The 18624-nt window shown below is 48.3% G+C and overlaps 1 long non-coding RNA gene across 1 annotated transcript in view; it reads right to left on the reverse strand.

Moving 5' to 3' along the window:
- Positions 1-774: 774 nt before the first annotated feature.
- The window catches only part of LOC117797407, a 31924-nt gene continuing 14074 nt past the window's right edge, over positions 775-18624 (reverse strand). Inside the window, exon 3 of the long non-coding RNA XR_004622343.1 lies at positions 775-14611. This is a non-coding gene — a long non-coding RNA (uncharacterized LOC117797407). The remainder of the gene's footprint in view (positions 14612-18624) is intronic.

Here is an 18624-nt window from a genome sequence, read left to right on the forward strand (position 1 = left end):
GAAGAAGGTTTCCGAGGAAGGAGACAGGAGGAGAGGAAAGGAAAGGAAAGGGTGGTGGGAGGGAATGAAGCCAAACGCGGCCTCCTAGCCCCAGGGGCAGCCCTAACTGCATCAAACCACCACGACTGCACATTTAATAAAAAGAACACACACCTGGTATTCTCTGTGTGCCAGGCATTGTTCTAAGCACTTTATGTCCTCAAAACAATCTGGGGAATGGAGTGGGTAAGTATCATTATTAGCTCTTCAAAAACATGTTGAACACCACCAGTTGCCCAAGATCATATAGCTAATAAGTGGCAGAGCTGGGATTTGAACCTGGGAAGACCGACTCTGGAGGAGGTTCCCTTAACCACTAAATTAAATTCCTCCTCAACTTAATAAAATTGAATCCAACAAACACTTTGGGGGGAACTTTGTATGAAATACTGGAGAAGATGGAAAGACAGATGAGAGGTACCGTCTTTACTCTTCCTCAAGGAATTTCGACTCTAATGAAGACCAGCCAGGCACACACTTGGAGGGGCGTTGGGACGGTGATGCTGGCAGTTCAAAGCAAGCATCTGGCTCAGGTTGGGGACATGGCTCCTGTCCTAGATGAGCAAAAACAAGGACGGTCCAAGGCCCTGAGGGGTTGAGGGTGGGAACCTGGGAATAAGAAGTTACTGACCTTGGAACACACTGTAACACACTGCGTCCAGTAAGAGTGATTTTTTTTAACTGCCCCTAATAGAAAACCTGACATTGACTTGGTTTTCTTTCGTTTCCCCCCTCTGCCACCTCAAATCCCTATAACTGGTTCCATCAAATTTCCCAGTGCACATTCAGCACTGTCCTGGGTCCCGGAACAAGCTATTGAGGCAGGAAGTTCTCAATCACTCTTGGCTTCTGTCCCCCGATCTGATGGGCCTTGATCTGGAGCCAATTGCCCACACTCATTAGGCTGACCAGGAAGCAGGGCATCTCTGGTCTCTGTCACTCGGCTTCGGAGTCGGGCGTCTGGTGGTGCTTACTCCCTTCCCCCGCCTCCACGGTTCGTCTTTCTGAGTTTTCAAACCCAGGCCCCAGTCAGTATGATTGTGTGGGGTAAACACTCTTAGTTTTCTGCTCAACTCCCACCCTCCCTTCTTCCTTGCTAACAGAAATTCAGTTTTGTTTGGGAGTAACATGTCATCCACAGGCACTGGTTCATGATTTGTCTAAGCTAATTATGACAATTTTCTTCTCTACTTTCCCAGCCTCCTGGGAAGCTAGGGATGTCATATGACCCAATTCATCTGGCCAATAAGACTCTATGTGTGTGTGTGTGTGTGTGTGCGTGCGCACGTCCATGCACACACACAAACACATGCATATGGAAAGGGGATATATTATGGGAAAGTTTTTCTTCCTGATAAAATGAATAGACAAGGTTTACATGTCCCCGCCTTCTCTTTGTCTTAAATCTACACTTGATGTCTGGGGGTTTCCCCCTAGTTCATGGCTTCTGACCGAGGTATTTAGACTTCAACAAAACTGAGCCATCATCTCGCCTCCAGCCTGCTCCCCCTGAAGGTTGACAGTCATGATTTCACCTGCATGCATCAGTCACCCAGGCAGGAGCCCGGGGGGGCCACATTTGCTTTCTGGCTCTCCCTTGCTGCCGCTCCCCACCACCCCCATCCTATCAGTCCCCAAGTCTTATTCATTCGACCTCTTGGCTGTCTCTTGAATCTGTATCCTCTCCATCATCACTGTCACTGCCGTAGTTCAGAGCTTCGCCCCGCCTCACCTCGCCCTGATTGCGGCTCCTGCCTGCTCTCTTCCTCCCCTCTGAGCTCTCCAATCAGTCCTCCAAAACTGACTTAGAGTTTCATTTCGAAAATGCAAGTCTGATCAGGTCATTTCCGGCATAAAATCCTCATATTGTTCCCCGGGCTTTAGCTTAGACCCCTTGAGATCTGACTTGTAACAGACCCTTTGGCTGTGGTTCCTGCCTATTTACTTATCCTGCCACCCCCGAAGTAACCCCTGCCCAACTTTATCAGATGCAGACAATGCTTGGAACCAGCTCTGGGCTCTCTCACGATGCTCCCTCTGCCTGGATTTGTCCTTCTTTCTGATTCTTCTTCTGTTAATCCTATTTGACCATTAAAACTCAGGTCAAGTCGTCAGTCCTTCCTTTCTTGGGAAGCCTTCCTCAACTCAACTCTCCTTTTGTCTACCCTACATGTCCTCTTCTCTGCTCACACCTACAGTATCACTTCACACACCGATCTGTGATTTCCAGCTATCCTTTCCTTCTAATTAACGCTTACTTAGGTTTACCCACCTGTTTACCAACTTCATTACTCATCGTTGCTTTTCATATCCTGTCTTTCCCTTCTGGGTTGAATTTCCGAGCTACACTTCTGAAGTAAATCCTTTGGTAATTCTTTCCATTAAGATCAGAAGCATAAATTCTCCCAGACTTTGTTTTAACTGGTCTAATTTATTTCACCCTCACGTTTTACTTTTAGTTATGAAAAATTTCAAATATACAGAAAATAGGAAAAACAGTACAGCAAGCACACTTACAGTTCATCTGGATTTAACAATTATTAACATATGCCATATTTATTTCATCTGCTTTTGTTCTAAAAATAGATTATAGGCATCCTCACTTTTGCCTTTTTATTTCCCCTATTCTTTTCTCTGTCTTGCTCTGCTCTTGAGAGACTGACCTCTAGGACCACATGCCCAAGACCCTCTTGCCTCCTAGCTCTTAGTCAGGCTTGGTCAATAGGAAGATCCAACAGATGAGAAGGCGGACCAGAAGTTGGCAGTGTTGTGTTTCTCCACTGAAGTCTACAGCTTCTGGAAGGAAACCTACAGCTATAACCACACCTCTTCCTCCAGGTCCCAGAAATTGCTCCTCTCTGTTTCCTTGAAGACCCACGATTGAGAACTCCTAGAGCTCCAGGCACTTCAGCATACTTTATTGGTTTCCCCACATCCTGGCCACACCTTCGTAAATAGTCCCTTTATTAAACCTTTCCTCTATTATGCCACTCTATTCTGGCTAATACATGTTCCTAAATGCTTCCGTGCACATCTTTAAAAGGACTGTTTAAACATAAACATAATACCACTACCATACAAGCTGAACAAAATTAACAGTGCTTCCCCAATATTCTCTAATATCCAGTCCATATTCAGATTGCTCCAATTCTTTTGAAAGTTGTCTTTGACAGATGATCTGGTCCATTCAGAAGTCAACCTGAGGACCACATACAACATTTAATCACTCTGTTGCTTAAATTCCTTTTCATGCAGGAGAGGCGCCTCCCCGTCCCTTTCTTTTCATTTTACACATTTTTGACAATACTTCATAAGCAACATTGCCTGTTGGATATTGGATTATATTACGAGCCACATGTGGCCTCACTGTTAGTAATATACAGTTTGAGCACTGCCATCCTCACTCTTGACAGTGTAGGTGAGTATAGAATGACAGTTTAGGTGGGTATAGAATTTTTGAAGCGCCGGTTATGCTTCACTCTCTGGCCGTTGTTCCTTCTGGCCTCTACTGATGCTGCTGCAAAATCTGCTGCTGTCATTCAGTGGTTGCTCCTTGTCAATGATTTTTCTTTTCTCTTGGGCTATTTTTGAGATTTCCTCTTTGTCTTTGTAGTAACAAAGGTGTATTTTGATACACCTAATTGTGGATTGATATTCATTTGCCCTCAGGGCTCACTGTGCTTTTGAATCGGAGGATTTATGGATGCCATTAATTCTGGAAAGTTCTCTCTGCCCTGAGTGTTTCTAATTTAGCCACAGTGCTATGTTCTCTAGTCTCTACTCCTGGAGACTTGATCAGCTCTGTGTTGAACCTTCTCATTTTAGCCCCAATGTTCTCTAGCCCCTCTTTTACTTTTCCTATCACTTCATCTCATTGTACACTATAGGTGATTTCTTCAGCTCTGTCTTGAGTTTCAGAAACACTTTCCAGCTTTGGGTCTTATTCTGTTTCACTCTTTCATTGCGTTTTTAATTTCATTTTTTTTTCATTTCCAGACGTTCTCCTGGCTTCTTTTTTGAGTACCTCTGCTTTATTTTTACATAGTGTCATGTCCTTTCTTTATGACTTGTATATCTTTTATTGATTTAATTATTTTAAATAAACTTACTTTACAGTCTCACTCAGTTGTTCTATTACCCCCAGGTCTTTGGGACGCTTATATTTTCATCTGCTTATTTGTTTTCCTGCTGACTCTTCCTCATGGTGAATCATGTCTCAGATGTGTTGTGATGTGTTTTACTGTGAAGTCATCAATAGCAGGCTTTTGTAGGAGGTCGGACGGGAGTCTTTTTCACTCTATAACATGGCAGCACTGCTACAGACGAGTTTTGCCTCTGCTTTCTAGGGCCAGATTTTATCTAATTTTATGGATTGAGGAACTCCTATATCATACAGATGGAGTAAATTCAGACTCTCTAGGACTTTGAATTCTCATGGAGAGCTTTTTATTTACTACCTAGAGCTCTGGGAAAAGGGGATACTTGCCACTAGCCTGGACTGATGGCAGTATGGTCCTCTACCCTTTTTCATCCTCATAAGGTCTCAACTTTATGCAAAGACCTCATGTTCAGCTCTCCCGTTTTATGAGGGCTACTACCATATTTTCTGACTTCACATCCATGTTCAAACTTGACCGTGCCACCCCCCACCCCCAGCTCCCAGAGTTTATATTCTTTCTGGTAGGCTCCCTGGATGCCACAGCATCACTTTATAGACTTACTATGCTGGCTTACAACCATATTTGACTCTGGCACCTTGGGAGTTTCACTTCCCTCGTTTCCAGTCTGTATTGGTTTTTGTCATATTTTAGCACTACATTTTTTCCAGAACAGGTGCTTCTAGATGTTCTTATTATTGTCTGCCTAATTTGTCCTCTCCACGTCTAGACTGTAAGCACTTTGAGGGCATCATCAATAGCCAATTCAACTCCATATGCCTCAAATTTAACAAAGTTCCTGGCACATAAATGGGTGCTCGACGAGTATTTGTTTTAAACATCTGAATGAATAAATTCTAGTGTACTTGTGAAGTTCATGTTTTCCAAGGCATTGATTTACAATTACTATTTCCTTGTGTGACACTTACTCATTAGTCCCCTTGGCCTACTGTATCATGGAATCTAGATGTTGACTTTATACATTTACATCCATTCTTTCCATATCTTAGAACACAATGTTTTATCCATGTATTTGTTACGCACATCCACTGTCACCTTCTTTACAATGTTTTCTTATTATTAGTTAGTAGACCATAATATGACAGTTAGTTCTATTTCCTCTATTAAATAAATACTAATAAAAGCTTCTTCTGTGTGGAAGGAAGAGAAATCCACTCAAGCTAGCTTCAGGAACAAGGAGGTTTACTTGTGAATACAGAGATCTTACAAAATCCCAACGGCAGGAAAGGGAGAAGAGCAAGTCTGCTGTGAACTGATACTGGGTATGAAAATTCAAGAACTTGGGGTCTTACTCTCTTAGGAGCCATTTCCTGCTGGACTCCGTGTTGCCAAGATTCCCTCTCCCTTCAGAGGGCTTCCTTCACTAACTCACTCTGTGCCTAGCCTAGCAGAGCCTACATACCCTTGCAGATTCAGCAGGCTACTTGGCAGGGTACAGGCACATGGGGGCCTGTCTAGTGGGCCTCACTGGAGCATCCGTGCTGCCTAAAACAAGGGGTGTATGCACAGAGGCACCAGAGGGGCTCCAAGTTTACAGAATGATTGAATGAAAAGAGGTACCTCCGAATGGAACCATTCAGCAGGAAGCCCTAAAGGAGGATCACAGCCCTGTTCCCAGCAGCAAGGAGGAGGCATGACTTCCTCTGAATTGACACGTCAACCTAACCCCATCCACTCCTGGGACCCGAAGCCCCTCCACCCCAAAATTTCCCAGCACCTGCACCTGTGAAAGCTACAGTGAGACATAAGCCATAGAATCAGAGACTGTTTAACAGGATGGAACCCTGGAGGCTACTAAAGGGCTTATTTCATTTTGCTTCATACTCTGTTATTTGTGTAAATGTCTGTCCCCCCCCCCAATAAATTTTAAGGTCCTCGAATGCCAGAAATCCGTCTCATAAGACATCTGTGTCTCTACAGCACCAGACACCTTGCCTTGCTCACGTAGCTGCCTGGCTTCAAATCCCAGGCTAGTGCTTTACTAGTTGTGTGACCTTGAACAAGTTACTCCACCACCCTCCGCCTCAGTTTCCTCATCTGTACATAGGAGATAATAATAGTACCATCCTCCAAAGGTTGTCATGAAGAATAAACAGCTAACACACAGTAAATAATTTAGAACACCTCCTGGCACGTAGTAAACTCCTGAGACACGCCAGCCATTACTAATAGGTGTGGCTCTCGGTCTGAGTTGAGTTTTTTCCAGCTTCCGAGACATCTGTGGGCTGATGTCTGTGTTGGCTTTGCGGATTCTCTACCGCATCTGGACCAGCCGTGACTGCACAACCTCGTGGACCGGCTTGGCATCTGGAGGTCACTGCTGCGGACAGAAGCTGTGTCTGGTCAGAACGGAGCCCCAGGCAAGGTGGTTGTCACGGAGTCCCTACCCCAGCATGTTGGCCTCGGATCCAAGCCCTTCGTCACCTGTGGGTACGCCTTCATGCCACCTGGAAGGTGTGTAGCTGCCTCGACACCGACGCACACACGCACAGTTCCACGTGCACACGCATGCATGGGCACAGGTGCACACACAAGTGTACACACACACTCGCCCTTGCTCTTCTCACTCCTGTTGAGTCCCGCATCCCCAGGGCCTCTTTCACCCTGTTCCCTGCCACCCGCATCCCCACGTTAATAATCTTACATCTCTTGGCTCTCCTCTCTCCCTGCCTTCCCTGGGTGACAAATAGCTCCCCTGACGAAGTTTCCACGTGAACAGGGGAGGGGAGAAGAATTGTCCTCCCTCGCTAGGTTCCATGCATGCACTTCTACGAGAGCTATTGGAAGATGCCTGCCTTTATCCTACTCAAAGGAGCAGATCCAGTGTTGCCCATCTGTTTCAGTTGGATTCTTCTGGAAGCAGAACCCGAGACCAAGACTTGGGTGCAGGGCATTCATTTGAGGGCTGACCCCAAGAATCAGGAAAGAGGGAGCAGGGAGCAGGGAGAGGGAGGCAAGAAAGAGGGGAAAGCCAGTGTTAAGTGTGTGAAGGTCACTGCCACAGGCAACCAGGGTTTGCCCCAGCTGGGACACCCTGAGAGGTACATGGAATGCGTCTGGACTTTACCCCTGGCTCCTGCCCCTCCGTTGGTTGGAGATTGCCTCTTTGGGTGTTAACCTTGTGCTTCTGGACTGTTCTCGTGCACTGGCCTTTAAGGGGCTGCTACAGTGTCAGAAAAGCCCTGGGTCAAAAGTGGAAAGACTAGAGGTCCATACCTGAGGGCAGATGCTGTGAGTAGGAAAGGAGTGTGAGCTCGCAGGAAACAGACGGCCACTAGCCGAGGCTAGCCGGAGGATGTGGCTCTGGGGACCAGTGTGTCTGACAGCACACAGCAGGCCGGACGAGAGGTGTGTGAGCGGTGGGATCACAGAGGCAGCGGGGAGGGCCCATCCTCCCTGTCTAAGAGGAACCTGGCTGGAAATAGCCAGGAGTGCAGAAGCATAGCCTTTACACCAGCACCTCCCTCTCCCTGCTCCCTGCTCTTTCCAGAAGGACATCAGAGGCCCGGGCCTGTATCAAACACAGCCCCATCCTGCACAGAGCCCCGAAGCCTGCTTTCAGCCCCGCAGCATTCATGCATGACAGCCCACCCGGCCCAGTCGCGGAGTTTGGCCCGATTCTGGGCTGAGGCTCTGTGGTGGCCTCCCAGCAGGGCTGGCTATGCTTTTGTATCCGTTTTCATCCAAAGCAGCTCCTGACCTGGTTGGAGGAGCGGCAGAGGGGGCCGAAGGGCTCCTTCTGAACTGCTCATCATTTCCCTTCCTGGGGGCATCAGGGAAACTTCAGGCTAGCCCACCGAGAGCCAAACAGGAGCCCCCCGATGGAAGCGATGGAAGGTCCTGTTTTATCGGTATGAGAGGCCTCAAGCTGGGTGACTGGAAACTGACATGCCTTCTATTTATTTACGAAATTTGTAACTGTGAAAATTAGCCTTAGAAGTTGTAGACCCATTACTATTAGCTTTATCGTCCTCCTAAGACATACCCTGAGGCATTCCTCCAGATTGAATCCTATTGTGCTTTGCAATAAACCCATAATTGATAATGCCACGGAGCTTTAATATGGATGGAGAAATGAAATCTAGAAAGTAAATACATTCAGAATTTTGCTAGCAGGCTGAATTTAAAACTGATTTTCTGAACCTACCAGGATTATTCGTCCTCAATAATGATTTAATTTGAGTGAGCCACCCTGAGAGCTCTTGGTGGGGGAGGGAGGGAGGACAAGCATAGCCTGGCTTCTCACAGGGGCCCCTTAAAGAACTTTATCCTGCATTTTGCACCTGTAAGTTTGTGAAGATAAAATTAAACTCTAAAATTATACATGATGGACCAGTAAACAACACAGGCGCCCAGGTCCTGGCTGCTGATCCAGTGTCCTGATGCGATCACTTGTCACTAACGCTGTCAGCAGAGGGGCGCTGATTCAGTTCGCGTCTACGAGGTGAGCAATTACGCTGTGTTTCTACATGAGCCACACAGCAGTAGGGAGGGCCCGGGTCAGAGGAGGGGAGACTGCCTTCGTGACTGTTGGCCTGGAAAGAGCCACTTGGGCTGCAGGTGTTGGGAGAGCCTCCATAGGTGGTCCCTCGGGCGGCCTCTTAAAACGGAGCCCCGGCGGACCCCTGAGGAAATCCATTTTGCTTGCTTTCTAATCGACTTGCAGGGAGGCGGGAGGGGAGAGTCCAGATTGCTACCTTCTGTAGGTCACATTCCACCACAGAAAGGGTTGGCACTCAGCGATCCGTCAGACAGGCGTAGTCGTTAAAAGTATGGATCCTGGAGCCAGACTGCCTGGGCTCATGTCCCAGTTTTATCACCTGCTAATGCTGTGGCCTGAGGACAGTTGCGTAACTCTGCTGGGCCTCAGTTTCTCAATTTGTACAAGTGGAGAGCTGAAGGTGCCGTTTCCCAGGAAGCCGACTCCGAGATGGAGATCACACGCAGGAAGGTATCAGGGTGTGCTCTTTGGATCCGAACACATGGAAGGGAAGGGAAGGAAGCAGGGTGGGCCGAGGGAGAAGTCGGGATGTGATGGCATCTCATCAGAGGCTTCAGCTGACCTCACAGGGAGCTCTGGACCTGGGATGGTCCAGATTTGGGGTGTGGGGATCTGGTTTTTTTTTTAAGATTTTATTTATTTATTCAACAGAGATAAGAGACAGCCAGCGAGAGAGGGAACACAAGCAGGGGGAGTGGGAGAGGAAGAAGCAGGCTCACAGCAGAGGAGCCTGATGTGGGGCTCGATCCCACAACACCGGGATCACGACCTGAGCCGAAGGCAGATGCTTAACCGCTGTGCCACCCAGGCGCCCCGGGGATCTGGTTTTTTAAACCCCTGCCTTGATCAGTCATCGGATGAGGGCTACTGGCTCTTTTGTGTGGTGTGTGTGTGTGTGTTGTGTGTGTGTGTGTGTGTGACAGAGAGAGAGAGAGAGCACAGCAGGAGAGGGGCAGAGGGAGAGAAAGAATCTTAAGCAGGCTCCAGGCCCAGCATGGAGCCCAAGGCAGGGCTTGATCTCACGACCCTGAGAGCATAACCTGAGCCGAAATCAAGAGTCAGACACTTAAGCAACTGAGCCCCCCTGGCGCCCCATGACTCTCTTTAATGGAGGCATTCCTGCAGAGACTCATAGCCTGGGCCCATCTGAAGGCAGCCCTCCTGGCAATGGGGAAGAAATCCTTCATTTTTGAAGGGGAGTTGCATGAATGTGCCCACGGTACAAGATAAGGAAAAGAACCTGCTTCGCAAGCTTTGGTGGGTGGCTTAACACGCACACGGTTTCAGAACAGTGCCTGGAACAAAGTACACGCTGTGACAGTGTTGGCCGCTTTTGTCCAACAGCACCGAGCCCTCTCCCCATTGGAGGGACCCAGGCATGGGCCAATAGCAGGGTGAACAGTTTCGTGAGGAGGGTGGCTAAGAGTCTGAGAGGAAACACTGGGGGTAGCAGGCTTCTCTTCTGAGTTCGGCCAAGCCTACTTTTCTTCGTAACACTCAGAGGAGAAGCAGGGCCTGTGTGTGGAGATGGGGCATCCCTCTCCCAGATGACACACTTCCTCAGCTCGCTCTGGGTAAAACAGCCAAAGAGGCAAAGGTGCTGTCTTAGTCGGCTCGGGCGGCCATAACGAAATACCACAGAGTGTTGGGCTCTAGCAACAGGCACTTATTTTCTCACGATCAGGGTGTCGTCAGGGTTGATTTCTCCTGAGGCCTCTCTCCTGGGCTTGCAGATGGCCGCCTTCTCACTGTGTGCTCCCGTGGTCTTTCCTCTGGGTGAGACGCCTGCTGGGATCTCTCAATGTGTCCACATTTCCTCTTCTTATGAGGACACTGGTCCTGTTGGGTTAGGGCCCACCCTAGCCCCCTCGTTTTAACTTAATCACCTCTTTAAAGGCCCCCACTTCCAAATACGGTCACATTCTGAGGTCCTGGGAGTTGGGACTCGACCTAAGAATTTGGGAAGGGGAACACAATTCAGTCTATAGCTGGCAGTTCCGTTCATCCCCTTCTCCCCCCGTATAGGGCCTGCTCGTGCCCCCCATGCTATACTGCATTACCTCACTCTCCCCCTCCATCCCCCTGCCAAGTGCTGTCTGACCGTCTGCCCAACCTGCCAGCTCCCTTTGCCCTTCCTACCCAAGCTTATCTCTTTATCGTCCCACTTCCTCAGACCAGTGCTGGCTGACAGCTTCGCTTATGGCTGAAAGCCAAATTGTACTAAGGTGTAAATGGCTGAGTGAACTACTCAGGATTTTAATTGCATTTTTACAACGAAGAGACTTGGGGGGGGGCAGCTGTTCCATGGGGCACAGGTGACTTTTGTAGGTAAGAGGATGAGACAACATTTTGGAGCTTCCGAGGATTTTGACTTATCACCTGAATCACACTGAATTCCTGTCATCGAGCCCGGGGCTTTACAGTGCATGGGCATCCCCTGGGGATCTTGTTAAAATGCAGATTCTAGTTCAGGACGCTTGTAAGGGGGCAGCTTCTCACCAGTGCCCAGGTGATGCTGATGCTTCTGGTCCACAGACCACACTTTGAGGGGCAAAGGCCTAAACCACCATTTTTAAACTCAGGGTATCCCCTGCCATTCAGCCTCTGTGGCTTCAAGGGCTCCCTCCTCGGGCCGTGAGGGTCCCTCTCACATGCCATGGGAGATTTCCAGGAGAAGGCACCTTCGAGCCCCCCCATCCTGTGGATCACAGTCTGGCTCCCTCATCTTCAGTGAAGGCTGGGGGAGGGAGAGGGACCCCGGCCAGACGGGGGCAAAGGCATGGGAGAAAGCACAGAGTGTCTCCGCTGACGAGGCTGTGGAGAATACATAAGGAGAGCTCAACAGGTGTTCCAACGGGAGGAGACCACGAGGGCTTCCAAAAAACCGTGTGGCCCAAAGCAGGTGTGGACCCCTGGGGAGCCATGAATCTGCACGCCAGAATGAGGTCAGGGGAAGAGCAGAGGGTGGGAGGAGCAAGCTGGCAGTTACCTGGCCTAGGTGAGTGGCCTGGGTGGGCTCTGGTGCGAAGCGTGGGTAGGCCAGCTGGATTTAAGGACCAGGAAGAGATAGACGTTCCCCCTATGATTGCCATGTTTGAAAAGATTTTGCAACCAAGCTACCACTATCCCATAATGAATCACTCATTTCCCCATTGGTATTCAATAAAGAACAATAAAATGATAAAACAGGGCTTCTGGTCGGCACAGTCTGAGGTTGGCTGCTGTTTCTGCCAGAGTGAATATAATCCTAGCCCACAGCAAAGGTATCTGACCTGTTTGTTGCCTGGTGGGCTTCTCAGAGACAAACGTGTGGATTATGGAAATACTGATAGTAGTTGGCATATTTTATGACTTATCTCTTCGGGATCCTGGAGTCAAGAAATGTCAAGCTGGTAGAACTGAATCAGTCCAAGATTCATTTTACAGATGACCAAGGTTATGCCCAGAGAAGTTAAGGGAAGACCCTTGGTCTGTGTTGAACAAGAGAGAAAGAGAGAGGTAGCAGTGGGCTGGGCAGGACCGAAGACAGGCCGGACTCCTCTCCTGAACCAAATGAAGGATGTTTCTTTAAGCCCTATGTTTCTAGTTGCTAGAGGAAGGACATCATCTGGGAAGAATTGTGGTCCATTAGACAAATATTAATAAAGCCTATTTGAACAAGGCAGAAACCGTGCTAGACTCTGGAAGATAGACTTGAGCGGCACAGGGCCCTGCCCCAAGATCTCCAAGTGTAGGGTTAGGTTAGCAAGCTGGGGCTTGAGTTGACATTGAGCCCACCCCCGACCACATGCCCTCAGGGCACATAACTCTAAGGCTTTTCACTCTCTTCTTTCTAAGATTTTTCTTGATGTCAACCCACAATTCCACTCTCCACTCACACAGGTGCCACTCGTCTTTCATCCATCCACTGTCCTACAACCACTCCCATATCCAATCCACCTACTCGCCACCCACCTACCTATTCACGCGCCCTCCCGTTGTTTGCTTCCCGTCTCATGTCCATACGTGGGCTCACCATCCATCCCATCATGTGTCCACTACCTAACCATCCATCCCTCCTTCTATCCACCATCCACCTAGCTGTTCATTCATCAACCCACCCCTCTCCCACCTGCCTATCTCTCCTCCCCAGCACCTGTCCATTCACCCATCCATCCACCCACACATCACTGCCCCAGCATCCATCTATCCATGTATATATCCGTCCGATTCCTTATTCATTCAACCTTTGTCGAGAGATACAAGTGGTAAGTTCCAGTTTATGTCCTCCAGACATTCACATTTTAGTATATGAAAATAATAGCCTTTGGTAAACACTTTACTAGGGGGAAAAAGCAGGAAGAATTAGTGGCTAACGCTGCCTGGTAGCATCAGAGAAGGATTCTCAGAAGAAAGGGCATTTGAGCTGGGTCTAGAAGACACCTTGAATTTCACCAGTATTCCAGGCAGAGAGAACACTCTAGACAATGGCTTACAGGGTATGGAGAACACTGTCAAGTTTGGGGAGTGGTTGTAAGCAGCGGAGACTTAAGATGATGGAAACGGGGGAAAGGCTGGTAAGAGATAAGATTGGATAGGCTACCAGGACAAGTTTTGAGACTTTGCATCCCACATCATGGAGGTTAAAATTCAGTCCAAAAAGCCAGAATCAACAAAGTGCCAAGACCATGATTTGTGCTTCAGAATAATCTCTGGTGACAGTCATTAAGCTGAGACAGAGGGAAGAGACTAGAGGCAGAAATACCAATTGGAAGATAATTGCATTATTCCAGATAAGAGGTGACAGAGATCTGGCTGTGGGAGTAGAGAAGAAATGACGAAGTTTGAACACAATTTAGGTGGGTGGGTCATTTGCATTTAGTGGAACTGAGGTTTCTCCCAGGGGCCCCAGAGTTGATGGTGAGGTCACTTGCTGAGATGGGGAGCTGAGCAGGAGGAAGCAGATGGCACAGCCAGAGGAGAGAAGTAATCGATTGCATCTTGCCTGAGCAACATCTAGGTGGATCAGCAGCACTGGAGGCCGATGGGTATTCAGTCCAGAGCTCGGAAGAGGTACCCCTCGGGTAGTGGGTGTAGTTGTGGGTGTTAGGGCTATGTTGAAAGAGCAGAAGGACAATACAGAATGTTGTAGAAAGGAGAGGCCCAGGTCAAATGCCAAAGACAAATCTGGAGGGATGACTACATGAAGATACCATCAAGCTTGGGAATTGTTGGGGCCTATCCCAGTTACTCTTGCCACGCAACAAATTAGCCCAAAACAGAGTGCTCTAAAACAGCAGCGATCATTTCATGATGTCCCTGTTTAGAACAGGGCTCAGCAGAGATAGGCTGTCTCTGCTCCCAATGTCAGGGCCTCACCAGGAAGACTGTCAAGCTAGAGGCTGGAATCACCTGGACAGATCTTCCCTCTCATGTGTGGTGGTGGATGCTGGCTGTTGGCTGAGACCGTAGGTGAGCCACCTGCACGTGGCCTCTCCGTGTGGCTTCTGGGCTTCCTCATAGCATGGTGGCTGGATTCCAGGAGAGAGCATCTCAAGAGGACCAGGTGGAAGCTATACTGCCTTTTATAACCCAGTCTCGAAAGTCCTATAAAGTCACTTCTGCCATAGTCCCAGGCCAGCTTGGATTCAAGGAGAGGAAGAACGAGCCCCATCTCCTTGATGAACAGACCAGAGAGCCAATGTGACATGGTAAGAAGGGCGTGTGGGATGAAAGGTCTTGTGGCGGTCATCTTGGAAAATCTGCTCTGCCAGCGGATCTTCAGGTGTCGGGGGGTTGGGGGCCAAGAAGTCAGACTGTGAGAGGTGTGCACAGAGCATCCAGCAAGCCGGAAGTGGGGACAGCCTGTCGCATGCTTTCGTCGGGAGTTTGGCATCGGGAGGACACAGAGAGCCTGGAGGAGGAAGAGTTGGAAGCAAATGTTGATTTGGAGAAGAGAGAGAACTTAAAAGTGTAGACAGGGAGAGCCTGAAGAGATTAGAGAGAAGAAATACTTGATGGAACGAGTTTCCTGAGAAAACCAGGAGAGACAGCGTCTCGCAGTAGCTCAGACAATGGGCCCTGGAGCCGGAGAGCCGGGGTCCACATTCCTGCTTGGTCAGTCATTACTGGATGGCCTTGAGTAAATTACTCTTCCTCTTTTCACCTGGGTTTCTCCACCTTTAAAACTAATAATAGAGCAAACCTTTTAGAGCTGTTATAAATATTAAAGAAGATAAAATATTGGAACTGTGGCTGGCACAGAGTGAATTGCTGACCGCAGGATAGCTGCACATAGCTGAGTGTCAGTACGGGCGGCGGGAGTTATTCCTGGTGAGGAAAGGGGGTACTTCTCTTCAGAGACAGAGGAAAACCAGGAAAAGGTGAATTCTGAAGTCAAGGGGGGTGGAATGTGTGCCTCAACTTGCCTCTGTTTTGTCTTTGAATTAGGATGTCAGGGTACCTAACAAGACCGAGGGAGCTGAGGCGGGGGGGGGGTGGTGCTGTGAGCTTGAGGAGGGAAGGAAAGGAAGCTGCTGCTCTATGGACTGGAGGGGGTCAGGGAAGGGCAGTGTGGTAGGGGGCATGGGAGATCCTAGGCCCGGATAGAAGATGGCCGCCCCTTGTGGATAGTTCCATGGAACAAGAGCGGTTCATAATCTCCTTCTTGGACACGGTTGTGAGATTTTCCCCCAACAGGGTGACTGGTACCAGGGAGGGGGAATTAGGAGTTTGGATTGACCCGGGTGCTCGGCTGGGAAGACCAGCGCAGGGGGCGCTGAGGATGCTAAAAAGGCCACGAGGATCGCCAGTGCCGTCCAAAGCCAGTCTGAGAGGGAAGAGGGGAGGCTGTTTGCTGGGGGGACGGGAGATGGGGGAAAGCCCGGAGTCCCAGTGGACACAGGAGGCTTAGATAAATGAATGAAAGAGTGGGAAAATAGGAGCTAGTGGTCGGGGGAGGAAATTTCCGGGCCCACAGCTTTCACGTGTACACAGATCTTAGCCAGAGAAGAGATGTCCACCCAATGTAATTTGCTGTGGCCCTTGACTACCCCCTAGGCTTCTGCCTTCACCTACTTCCTATGTGGCCTTTCTCATGAAGTCCCAACCCACCCAGCACACACACACACACACACACACACACACACACACTCACATCCTCTTGAGTCCTATGTTACTGGGGTTTCAGGCTAGAGTACCCCACAAAATCCCTGGTGGCTGCTAGTACTCAGAGGGGGAAGAAGGAAGGGCTTGAGAGTGTGGACGATGGTAAAGGGGTGCTCCAGGGATGAGGCACCCAAAAATACTAGGCACGGTGTGTGACCCGGCCCCTTGGCGCCCCTGAGATCTGGCATCTCGGTGTGTGAAATGCAGAGTTATTTCCACGTGAAATTTCCCACAGTCTTGTCACCTGGCACATCCTGCACGGGTGGTGTTGATATAAAAACAACTTGAAAGAAAAGTAAACCAGAAGAATGAGGAAGTTCACATTCATTAAGCAAAGCAAACATTTTCTCTCACTTCTAAAATTAACTCTTTGACAAACTTTCTTCGTGGTTGTCTGTGAAGAAAGGAGGGCAAGAAATAAAAAAAAAAAAAAAACCAAAAAACCAAAAACAGTATTATTTGGATTCAGGGCATACTTGCCAGTCTACGGGGATAGCAAGTTTCTAAAATTATAGAATTCATTGCATTATTTAAATAATAACTATGATAATAAAATCTTGCATTTATTGATGGCTTACTGTGTTTTAGACACAGTGACAAGCACTTTCCCCATATTCCTCTTAATTCTCATGACACTCCTCTGAGGTAGTCATTCCAGTTCTCACTTTACGGAGGAGGAAACAAAGCCGAGAAGAACTAACTCACTCCAGATGACGCAGTTGAGTGATCAAACTAAGATTGGAACCCAAGATGATTTGATGCCCTAAATCCACGCTTCCAATCACGATGGTACATGGAAGATTTGGAAAAGAAGACAGATCATCCCCAAAGCAACACTGTGGTGACCTAGTGCTTGGGCGTATTTTCATCTGGCCTTTTTACGTGGTTTAATTTACGTGCGTATTCGTGAGTCTGAATCTATGTAATTATCACATACTGCTTTGAGCAAATTTTCCTCCCCTTTCCAGTTAACATTATTTGACGTTCCTTTTCCCCTGGTGCTGTCTCGTCTTTCTAGACATCAGTTTTAATGGATTCATAATGTTTCGTCTGGTAAATGCACCGCAATTATTCTATCAGTTCCTTGAAGCTGAAAGTTCAGATTTTGGTATTGGCCATCCTGCCGCCCTTCCCGGGCATGCAGTGTTTATGGCCACTTCCTTAGACTGCGCTGCTCAGGTTAGGAGTGGGGAGTGGGACTGCCGGCTCTAGCCCTTTGTTTTTACCAGATGCCTTGCCAACAGAGCTGCGTCCATGGACGTGTCGTCCACAACCAACGTGCCGCACCCTCAACAGCACTAGCAAGATTTGGGGTGATTTTACTGGGGGGGGGGGAATGGTACCTCCTTATTTTAATTTGCAGTTGTTTCCTTACTAATGAGGCATGACATTCTTCTAAATGGTGAGCTAGTTATGTTTTCTCTTTGGTGAATTATCTGCTTGTGCTCTTCGCCTGTTGAATTATTAGCAAGTGCATGCTTGTTTTAAAATACTTTATTATTTGAGAGAGAGAGAGAGAGAGAGCATGAACAGGGGGAGGGGCAGAGGGAGAGGGAGAAGCAGGCTCCTCGCTGAGCAGAGAGCCTGATGTGGGGCTCCATCCCAGGACCCTGATATCATGACCTGAGCCAAAGGCAGCTGCTTAACCGACTGAGCCACCCAGGAGCCCCAGAGTGTTTTTCTGTTCTCCCCATTTTCTGATCTCTGCATAAGAATGAACTTTGCTGCAAGTGTTTTATTAATATTTTGTGCATATCTATATATGACTTCTATATAAACAAATATTTTTAACTGTGAAGTTAGGCTGGTGGGTCTTTTTCCTTACTGGTCTGTTCTATCATTTTAACACAGAGAAAGTTCTCCTTCCCCCAGAGGCTGGCTAAATATATACTTTTATTTCCTTCTGCTTTTTCTATTAGATTTTTTTAAAAAACCAAAAACATTGGTCCCTTTTTTATCCATGTGATATTCTTTTGTGTACATAGTGAAAGGGGATGATGGTCAACTCTAAGGAAGACCACCAGCCCGAGTTTGAACAAGGAAATTCATAGATAATCCACCACCCCCACCACCACCAAACAGAAACCAACTAATCTTTTCAAATTATTCCTCTGCTGAATCTTTCCAAAGAACTGATAGATTATGTCATAAAATTGACTGGGAAAAGTTTATTTCCCTTGTCCAGCCTCTGGTTGAAGGGCTGATAAACTATGAAATGACTCAAAGGAGAGCAGACCAAGGGCCTAGGTAGCCCATAAACCGGTCAATAAACCCTCCTCTCCCCAACGATTGAAAGGTGCATACGGAGCTCTGAGCACCAAGTCAGGAACACAGGGAGGGGGCAGGAGTGTGCAGAGACGAGTTTTCAGTCTGCACTTTCCTGGCTTCTCTGCACACTTTGCTACCGTTGGCCACTTTACAGATCCTCCATTGCCTTGCCTTACAGCATCTCCCGTTCCCCGACTTCTCTGACCATTCTGCCCCCTCCTCTGGGAGGTTCCCCTTTCGTGCCCGGCTCCTTTAATGGTTCTTTTTCCTCGAATGTGTCTTCAACGTTCTTTGTCTCTCTCTCCATCCACTTGCCTTGGATGAATCCATCAGCTCACATGGCTTTGGATACCATCTACATGCTAATGATGGCAAAATCCACGTCTCTTCCGAAGCCCTCCATCCAACTGCCCACAGGACTGCTCTGTCCAGAGGCCCCCACCTGGGCTTCAGATCCCTCGGACCCCCAAAGGAGAGCTCACCATCCTGCCC

This window comes from Ailuropoda melanoleuca, chromosome X, assembly GCF_002007445.2.
Source record: "Ailuropoda melanoleuca isolate Jingjing chromosome X, ASM200744v2, whole genome shotgun sequence".
NCBI lineage: Eukaryota > Metazoa > Chordata > Mammalia > Carnivora > Ursidae > Ailuropoda > Ailuropoda melanoleuca.